The following is a 10,748-nucleotide window of genomic DNA, read 5'->3' as shown; positions in this document are numbered from 1 at the left end:
TTCTGTTATATTTATTAGCTTTTATAGACTTAGAACAATTCAGAGTTTGAAATATTGTATAGACACCTGTCTATTGTTGTTGATTGCATGTTGCCCTCTGGACCTTTTTGTTGTATGTTTGTCATCCGTTGGATAATTGTCTCATTTGCTTACACCTTCATCTCTTTTGATTCTTTTTCGATATAAAAATGAACTTTATTTGCAAATTAAAAATACATACTGTTTATCTTATGGTAGTATTTTTTTCTACAAATGCAATAAGAAGTGTTCTTTATTATGCCTTTACAAGAAAAATTAAAACAGATTTAAGATACAAACTAGTACTGTAAATTCAGAAATTATTGCGAGGTTTTTATTATTGCGAAAAATGCGACACAGTTGTAAACGCAATAAATTAAACTCGCATTTTGAATTATTTTATTTGAATTAAACAGGATTTTTCTCAAAATCGTAAAAATAAAAATCGCATTTCAGTCTAAAATGATAAAATCGCAATAATAAATGCACGCAATAATTTCTGAATTTACAGTATAACTAATTAATGTGATATCTCCACTAATGAAGCATTGTATGATTTTTCTTATCAATCAACAGTTTATTTCTGTATTTGAAACTGGCCTTCTATAGTTTAGCTTTTCTTTTTAGATCCTGTTGGTCATATTCATTAATACATCGCCGGCCTTCAAATTTGGATTTTGGCATTTTTGATCATTGACAGTAAATCCAGAAAAGCCCTTCGAACGCACCAAATTTAAAAAAACATTATTTTCATTATATTCAAGATTAAGTAAAACAGCCTTAAACAAATTCCATATCTGCAACAGACTGACAGTTTAAATTGAAAATCTGTACAAATTATATGAGATTCAAAACATTGTTCATTCAAATATTAACTCAGTAAAGCAGTATTTTAGAAAAAATGTTTACAAACTCTAAAATGATAATGCTTTATTTTGTAGTGATATACCCATAAATTGATAATTGCTGAAATATAACCACCATGCATGTTTCTAAAATTTGACACTTTTAATATCTTTTATTTTTGTTGTCTCATCACAATTAATATATAATGGTGTGTTTTTGTGTACGTGCGAATAATCAAAAACTCTTTATTTTTACAGAACAAAGGAGATAACACCATCAATAATGCAAACGAAGAAGTGGTTAAGGAAATGTATTATGTTAATTTGGATAAAATTATTGATGACAACTCACTTGTAGGGGCTTTAAAAGAGTTTCATCAGGATTTTAAATACCCTCTGTATAAGGAAATGAAGATACCACAAGATGCTGAAGTATTAAATATAACAGGTCCTGCAGGTAAACAAAGTTATATGTATTAAATCCTAACGTTTTGAAAAAGTGAATCATGAATAATGTGCCGTATTTTTGTCTAAATGGATGGCAATTACACTCTGTACGAAATATTTACATTAATGGTACCAAATTTACCGCACCAGAGCATATGCGTACAAAATTAATAGCCTACAAATATAAAATAATTTGATAGCTGTGTAGCAAATACTGATAATTGGAAAGCATGCAATATAAACACGAAACAGGTCTGAAAAATAAGGGAGATAATGTATGATATAGACAACAAACCTTAAAAGGTAATAACACGAGATATTGCATATTTTTTCATATTGTAACCTGACTTTGGATGGTCTTCAAAATGAACCATAAAGTAAAGGAATAATAACAGCAAAGCCCAGATAAACTGAGTAAGATGAAAAGAAAGAAATGAGTAATTATGTTTTTGTTTTTGTTTTAAACTTTAACCTTTCCCAAATTTTTATTTAGACTGAAACTGGATATATTTGAACTGAAATAATTTGATTACAGTGTTGTTTCTTTCAATAAAGATTAAATAGATACCACCCTAAGCTTTGAAAACACTAAATGTAAAACTACAAGAACGCTCTTTTTTTGGTTACATACAAGTGAAAATACTCGCTATTTCATTTTACTTGGTCAGTGCAAAGCTTCTCATGTCTTCCTCATTTAATTGGATTATGTTAAGTACCCTATTTGTCTACTGAAATCCGGATATGCACTCTAATGTTTGTTTGTTTATGACTTGATTTTCACTCCTATGTTTTTGTTCTGTTTATTTGTCTGTTTCTTACCGGACCTTCACTCCTATGTTTCCTGTTTATACCTGGACTTTACTCTCACGTTTCCCAATTTTACCTGGACTGTGACTATATTTGTAAACACCTATACGTTTCTTCTCGTGTTTGCCTGTTAAGACATGGACGTTTACTTCCATGTTTGTCTGGTTTCTTTTTATACCTTGATGTTCAATCTCTTTTCACTGTTTTCACCTGGACTTTCACTTCTATGCTTGACTGCTCGTACCTAGACTTTGACTACTATGTTAAACTATCGATACATCGACTTTCACTACTATGTTTGACTGTTTATACCTCGACTTTCACTTCTATGTTTGACTGTTTATACCTCGACTTTCACGACAAGGTTTGACTGTTTATACCTCGACTTCTACTTCTATGTTTGACTGTTTATACCTCGACTTTCACTATCATGTTTGACTGTTTATACTTCGACTTTCACATTATTTTTGACTGTTCATACCTCGACTTTCACTGACATAAACGCACCAGTGATTTGTCAAGTTCAAAGTAAGTGACTAAATAGTTATGACAAAAACAAAATATCTTTTTTATGAAACAGCATTCTATATTTGAAAACTATAAAACTATATCGGAACACTTCATAACCATTTTTATCTTTAAAAAGTAAGGAAATATAAAACAAAAAAGCCTACAAATTGACCTTTGAATTTGTAACAACGAAACAATAAAGTACTTAAATATTTCAAAAATCATGATCGTTCCAAAGAAAAACATGTCTTACACATAGTGCTTGCAGATTCTATTTGTCGTAGTAGTGGAGAAATATTCATGCAAAAATATTGTGGGATTTATTTATTTGTGTTGGTACTATTTTTTATGGTTTAAGGAAAAGTTACATTTTCATGGATATTTGATTTCGTGTTTTTGCCAAAGTCTGCATACAAATCTATAGAAAATTTTTAATTCGTCGAATAATTAAAGTCGTCGACCAACCAAATCCACAAAAAGAATAACAAAGAATCCACAGTAGTTATATATGATTTTGATTTCAGTGTTGATTCAGATCCAACGGAGATAAGGGACATAGTTTTTTCAGATCACTGCTTCGTTTATGTCAGCCGTTTTTATTATCATAAGACTAAATAAAAACATATGGAGATCTTGTATGATTGCCAATGAGACAACCATCTACCAAAGTTTAAATGAAGTGGATGTAAGCAATTCCAGGCAACCGTACGGCCTTCAACAATGAGAAAAACCCATACCGTATATTCGGCTATAAAAGGCCCCGACATGAAAAATATGTAACAATTCAATTGAGAAAACTAACGGCCTAATTTATAACAAAACAATTTACGCAAAACAAATATGAAAGACATGAACCAACGACAACCACTGAACTACAGGCTCCTGACTTAGGACAGGCACATAAAGAATGTGGCGGGGTTAAACATATTTGTGAGCACTCAAACCTCCCCTAACCTGGGACAGTGGTGTAACAGCACAAAATAAGAATAAACTATAAAATTCAGTTGAAAAAGGCTTAACTCATCAGATCGATACAAAGAAAAACATCAAACAAAAACACAGAAAGGACGTGGCAGGGTATATATCCATCCCTCATCCCTAACACAAAAAAAGACACTAATAAAATTGACTAAGTACAGATCTGAGAGTACTCGCAGTTACTGACAGCTAGTTCAAAACCAATAAGAACTAAAAAAAAAATTATGTATCTCAGACTAAAATATCAATCAGTACACATTCAACATCCAATGGATTTAGTGTTAAGACGTCATTAACAGTCAGAGAAAAACATGACCTTATGCAATGCCAAAATATAGGCATCGACATATTGTTGTACCGGGAAAGTACATATGTGAATTGATAAGTATGGTTTTAATTTACTGATAACACAATCAATATTCATACCAATAAAAACAATTTTCAAAGATTTAATTACAGTGTTGAATAGGTCACCTTTTAGAATAAGTTTATTTAAAGGATTGATAAGTTTACCCGGATCGTATCTAAATTTCCGGGAAAAATTTAGTAAAGGTTTTAAGTAATTTGTGGTAACGAAATCCGTGACTTAATAATTTACTAGTATTACATATATTACGCTCATTGAAATCCAAAACCTCACTACAGACACGAGCATAGCGAACGAGTTGGGATATATAAACACCGTAAGACAGTGCCAAAGGAACATCACCGTCCAAAAAAGGAAAATTAACAATAAGCTCATGAGAAACACAGATTATTTTTCTTCTGTTTTACAAGAGTGCTAAAACAGACTTGTTGAAACTGATAATTGAAAACGCAATTCTGATTTAAAAGAGTTCTTGCAGCCTTGGCCTAAAACCTTTATTTCAGCAGTCATTATTAATATTGCAATCTCGTATGACCAGTTGAATTGCGATAATAGCTAATGTGTTAAAAATCCATGATGTAATAAAACCTAAAGAGAAAATAAAGAATAAAACGCGCGAGTTGATATCTATGCAATGAATGTTGTGTGTCATTTTATAATTAAATAAATCTTCAATTGGCTTATGTGATCATATGAGATCGGTACACACAATATGAGAAAGAACTGCATTCGAGTGTAACATAATTTTTCAGGTGGTCGTTTTAAAAGATCAGTTATGATGATCTATGATTCCTGCTATGGACAGGAGCCAAAGATAGTGTTTGGTATTGAATCAGGGAGAAGTAGCAATCATCTTGAAATATGCCGATCGTAAGTAACACATTATCATTATCCCCTGGATGACAAATGATTGATTCGAGCGCCACTGATGTGTGTTGTGTAGATATAATAAATTATAAGAATGGTATCTTTTATGCGTTATAACCATTTTCTTATTTTTATTTTATGTTTTTTTTTTATTTTCGGCAATATTTAAGAAGTCATTTCATCACCAGACTTTGTAATGTTTACCACTACGTTACATTTTTTTCACGGTGAAGATCCGACATATTCTATATGTCACAGCTAAATGATAAAATAAAATCTGCATTACGTCCCCGCTCTGAAATTTACCTGACAATAATTTGTTATATCATGCCAAACAGCTATGACCTTCTTGTTGAACGAGCAGCTGAATTTACTTGACATTTTTCCTGAATCATAATTTAGAAAACAATGTGATATCAAATTTTACAATTCCAAAGTATCAACAACAAAAAAGTGTATTTGTAAAAATTGAAAATATCCAAACCAAACCAAGCCGATATGTTTTTGACTGTTATCAAATAAGATACTTCAATAGACAAATTCATTTAACATTGTGTTCCTCTAGAAAAAAAAAAGGAAAGTCTCGAACCTTGATTTATATCCTCCTTTTCTCAAGCATAATGACCAGGATGACTCATCATTTAACGGACACTTTATTCTCTATTAAGGATGTTTGCTCCTATTGTTTATGAATTTTTGCCAGATTTTCGGAATCCTCTGGTTTTATCCATGTATTGCCATTCAAACATTTTTCCCACTAACCCCTACTTTTCTTTTCATAATTTTATTACATATAGTTTAAAAAGCCATTTTTGAAAATCTTATAAAATCCTTGTTATTTTTTCAATATTTTGAAACAAAAAAGCGGGCAATGTTAAAAGTATGAAAAATCTAGAGAGAATCATTTCCCGCCAACTTTTCAATAGCTAATATCTCTAAAACAAGCACACGGACCCTTCATTTTTTTCAGCTTTTTTATTTCCTTTATTTATATACTTTCATTTTAGAACAGTCTTTTCAAAAGTTTGTTATTTTGAAATAATTTAATTTTGGATGTAACGCGTCTTCTGATTGGCTGACGTTGTTTTGTTTATCAGCTCATAGACATAATTTTGTCATGTGACCGTGACCTCATCAACGTTTTTTCATGGTTTACTCCGGTTTAAAATGGAATTTAGAATTAAATTATAAGAAATGACTGTAATACTTTTTCTGTCTATTCGAAATAACGTAAAAAATGTGGTGCACACTTTAAAATAACCCGCTACGCGGGTTATTCAGTGTGCACCACATTTTTGATGTTATTTCTTCATAGACAGAAAAAATATTACAGTCATTCCTTAAACAGAGTAGCGAACATCCTTAATACGTTACTTGTGTGCATGTTCACATTTAACATCTTCATTAACAAGAATAAGAGCCTTTTGGAAAAAAAACCCGAGCTTGGTTTTGAGGAAGAACTATTAAATCGACATGACACAATGTTTACTGGCATCATCACGAATTGGATGACCGATACGATGTGTCTGTCTATCAGCTCATGAGAGATATTATATGTCAGTCTTAGATCTTAAGACACTGATATCGTCATCTGATCTGTAAATTTACAGGTCGGATCTTTTTCCATAACGTGAGTTTTTTATCGAGTCTGGATTTGCCTGGAGATTGAAACATGAATAGCAGGTGACGATAACTTTGTAATATTACATTGAAATACGTCAGAGATGGCGGATTTTGTCTGAATGACTGAAATGTAGGATATGAAACAAACAGTTATAAAATTATTCAACTGTAGTTAAAAGTCTTAAAGATAACCATTTCTAACAGTAAATGTTTTTGTAACTACTCATACCTTTTAAAATAAAAATTATCTTAGACATGTGAGAATATGGTTAACTTTGTTTTCATCGATATTTTCAGAAAGGAGTATAGAAACGGACATTTGGTACTGACTGATTGTGGCATTATACAAATAACTTCACCTATGGTGTATCAATGTGTGTGTTGTCCCTGGGTTACATCCATCGATCTGGCAGAAGATGACTGTACATGTCATAGAATGATGGGATGGTAGAACATGAATGGGTTCTCAACTAAAATTTAAAATTCTCACGAACGATTATTTAAATGATTATATGAAATAACATAAAAATAGCATTTTTATTGTATAAAATGCTAGTTTTGTTCCATTTTATAAAAAATAAGAGTTGCATTTTTTTTTCAAGTTTCATTTTTGTTACTACGGCATCTTTTTACGGCATTAGTGCTGTTTCCAATACAGTTTTCTGTGTTTAGAATAAAAATTTGTCCCGGATGCTGATTTTTCAAATACATAGCGTTGTGACATCTAAATACAGCTGAGATGCCCAAAACCCTTTATGATCGGCTTTTGCATCTTTTTTCTTTTCTAGATGCTGGCATCCCGAATATTCCGGCTGCTGGCATCCCGAATGACCGGATGCTGGCATCCCAAACTGTAGGAGTGCAGACATCTCAAACTATCCGAATGCTCGAATCCTACAAGTTCTGTATGATACTGTTTGCCGAATTTCTATACATGTACCCCAATGGTTTTATCACGAATTTCGAGTTCAACAAGAATGAGTCCTGTAAAAGATCCTAAAACCGTTTTTGAAATTATATAAAAAAAGACTCTTGAATGTTAAGCTGAAAATGGGAATACTTTGTTTATTTTCTTGTATTTCGTTCACGATGATAACTTCCTTAGCATAATTTTGTGTAATGCAAAAAATTAAAAAAAAACAAGAACAATCCTTTTCTACTGCTTGTTGTTTTCCTCCAAACACTTTAATTAATGACGTCAGGAAGGTTATGACGTAAGATGTGATTTGCTATCATGCGTAGAGATTCAGAGACTGTAAACATGATGAGGATTTATTTATAAGAATTACTTCTACCGATATTCTTGAAAATAATGAACGCAGATAATCCTTTACTCTTTTTCTGTCATTTATTAGTTTTTCTAATGTTTAATACTGTAAGCACATACACTATTTTTCTGCGCCAATTGCGGCAAATCCCACCCGCATGACGTCACATAAAAAGTTTGTTTGAAATTGGTGAAGTGGACATGGTTGCAAGTGGTAGGAAGAAAGACACTTCTTTGGCCAGTACGCCGCAATTTATTATCATTTAAATATAACAGAAACGAAATAGAATGTTAGTCATACAGGTAAGTAAAAATTGACGGATTTGCTTATTTTTTCATGCACTTAAGTGACTTGATACGACCTGCATTTGAAACTGTGTACATACATGACAAAGAAAAGAAACAGCCGGACTATAATTTTAATTACTTTAAATTCAAGACGGCAAATTGCAGGCTTAAATGGTTAGGCTATAATGATTAATGTCAATCGGGAGATTCTCCCATGTCCTCGGGGGAGGGGAGCACTTCGATCCTTTTGTAGTAGCGGTGAGCATCTGAGACATCCAGTACCCCACCCTTTTATATATTTTGGAAATATATACCCTATCATGCTATGCGTGATAACGCTGTTCCGCGGAGAGATGAATAGATTTGCCAAAATCTGATGCACGTGACCACCACCAAGACGATTAACCATCATCCCATGAAAAAATGTAGCGCTCCGTTCATTCAGAGGTTCCAGATTCAATATTTTGTTTCAAAATGCTTCTGCGATTTTCTTTCTGCATTCAAAAATGGCAGAGTTTTTAGAATCTTACGGTGCGAAAAACAGACTACTTAAATCTATCCTATTTGATTTAAAAACAAAAGAACTCGTAGCTGGGACAAAAGCTCTAGGGTTGGTAAGCAAGTTGATAACCTGTCCATTGTGGACATTACTTGAAAACCCAAAGTTTTCAATAATAGACATGAATGACAAATATTTAGAATTAATACTATTTCTTGATGATTCATCTAAGTACATACGAAGTTTTATGCGAGGGGAACTGCTACCTTTTGGACATGACACTTATATTGAAAGAGATCCAATATTTGATGCGTTACTCCAATCTGATATATATGATGATACAGTGGACATGATTTTGCAGGTACTGTTACCTGCAATTTGTAAAATGAGCAAACGATTATTTCAAGACCATCTCCCTGGTGGCAATTAGCTCCATAATTTAAATGAGGAAATAAAGCAGAAGGTTAAAGCTGCTCCCAAAACATCATGTTATGCAGAAAGTGTCTTTGGACAATTAGACTGTATTCTTAGAATGAAGCCAAGTACTAAAACACTTGCTGCTGAGTCGTGCATTATGTTCTTCAATAACAAAACATTATCTTGGTTGGAACAAAAAGACAGCGCGGAACAGAAAGGGTTATTGAAAATGGCGTCTAAAAGTGTTAAAAACTTCGTAAGAAATACAAAAGTAGATTACAAGAAATTAAAGACAGTCGCAAAGTTGCGATTAATGAGCAGATTGCCAAGCGAGAAAATTTAAGGCGTGGAAAGATACGAAAGCAAGAGCAGTTTACAACTGAAATACTCCATCATGGATTGTGGCAATCTGAGACAGAAGTTGACAATATGATTTTATCTTATGAAAAGAAAAATGAAAAAGTTGAAGCTCTCAAAGCTCAACTGAAATTTCGAAAAGAAGTTCTTAATCAAATCCCAGACGATAAAGCAGTTCTTAATGTATCTAAGACAAAAGATGGATCAAAGTCAAGAAAACAACTCAGCGTTGAAGAACTAGTTCAAAATTTAAAGGATCTTGTTAAGCAATCTATTGTCAAAGACAGTTTGATAGACACAGAAAAACATGTTTTGGTTGCAAAAAAGAATAAAGCACAGGTTCTTTTTGGATGGAGGTGAAAATGGTATAATGGGAAGGTTATATCACAGGTAGATGTAGTGGTTTTAAGAACTGAACATTTGATTTACTTCGACCGCAAAAACTGAATTGAAATTGTTCTGTAATCTTAAAAATGTGACTGACAATTTTCAGCCGTTAACCATAACATTATTTGTGTTACATTAATATTACAATTGCAGGTAAATTTTAATTAATTTATCATCAAGCATGATCATTTAATAAATACCCTACTTTCTCATTTATCATAACCATCTGAACTTTTTTATAACACTATGGTTAAGACAATCACTACAAAGAACACATCCAGTTAACCAAAAAAAAATGAGCAATTCAAACTCCACTAAAAAATAGGAGCACGGGCCAGGAGCAATAAAAGAAACACAGTTATATCTTGCATATTCTATTTTAGATATGTTCTCTTTGTAAACATTTTTAAAATATCTTTTCTGAAAATATACCAATTATATATTAATATATTTGATAATATAAATGTTTTGGTTTAATGTTTATACATGTTAATTTAATGTTCTCAAACACACCTAAATAAAATGCTAATTCTGAGTATTGTGTTCACAGGTCCCGTCATTTCCCGAATGGTTCAATGTGGTATATGATTAGGATCCTGCTGTGTATACCTATCATCATTTGGATGATGAAATGAGAGGATCAGACATTGTCATTCTTATATAAGATGACTGTTCTTTAATACACCTTGTTATAATCTAATGTTGCCCCTTGTGGGCCTGTTAATTTGGAATAAAGTTATTTTATACTATTCTATTCTATTATATACTACTACAAGTTAATTGACATGCAAGAAAGAAGTTGAATATAAGAACCGAGATGAACACCATTCATAGTTACATTATTGTTTATTGACATATGTCCGGCAATCTAATGTGTGTGTGTTTATTATTATTTTAATGATGTTAACATTTCTGTGATTGTTATGGTACAATATAGAATTAGATTTGGTAAGTTACGTGCATATTCTTTCAATTTGTGCAGAAATTTCTAGAATTTCCAAATATTCAAAATTAAATATCTCCTTTACCCTTGGTGATAGGTGGTTGAAATGAACACCATTGATCTGCATT

This window comes from Mytilus californianus, unplaced genomic scaffold (genome assembly GCF_021869535.1).
Source record: "Mytilus californianus isolate M0D057914Y unplaced genomic scaffold, xbMytCali1.0.p SCAF_18, whole genome shotgun sequence".
Lineage (NCBI taxonomy): Eukaryota > Metazoa > Mollusca > Bivalvia > Mytilida > Mytilidae > Mytilus > Mytilus californianus.
This window is presented reverse-complemented; position numbering follows the sequence as displayed.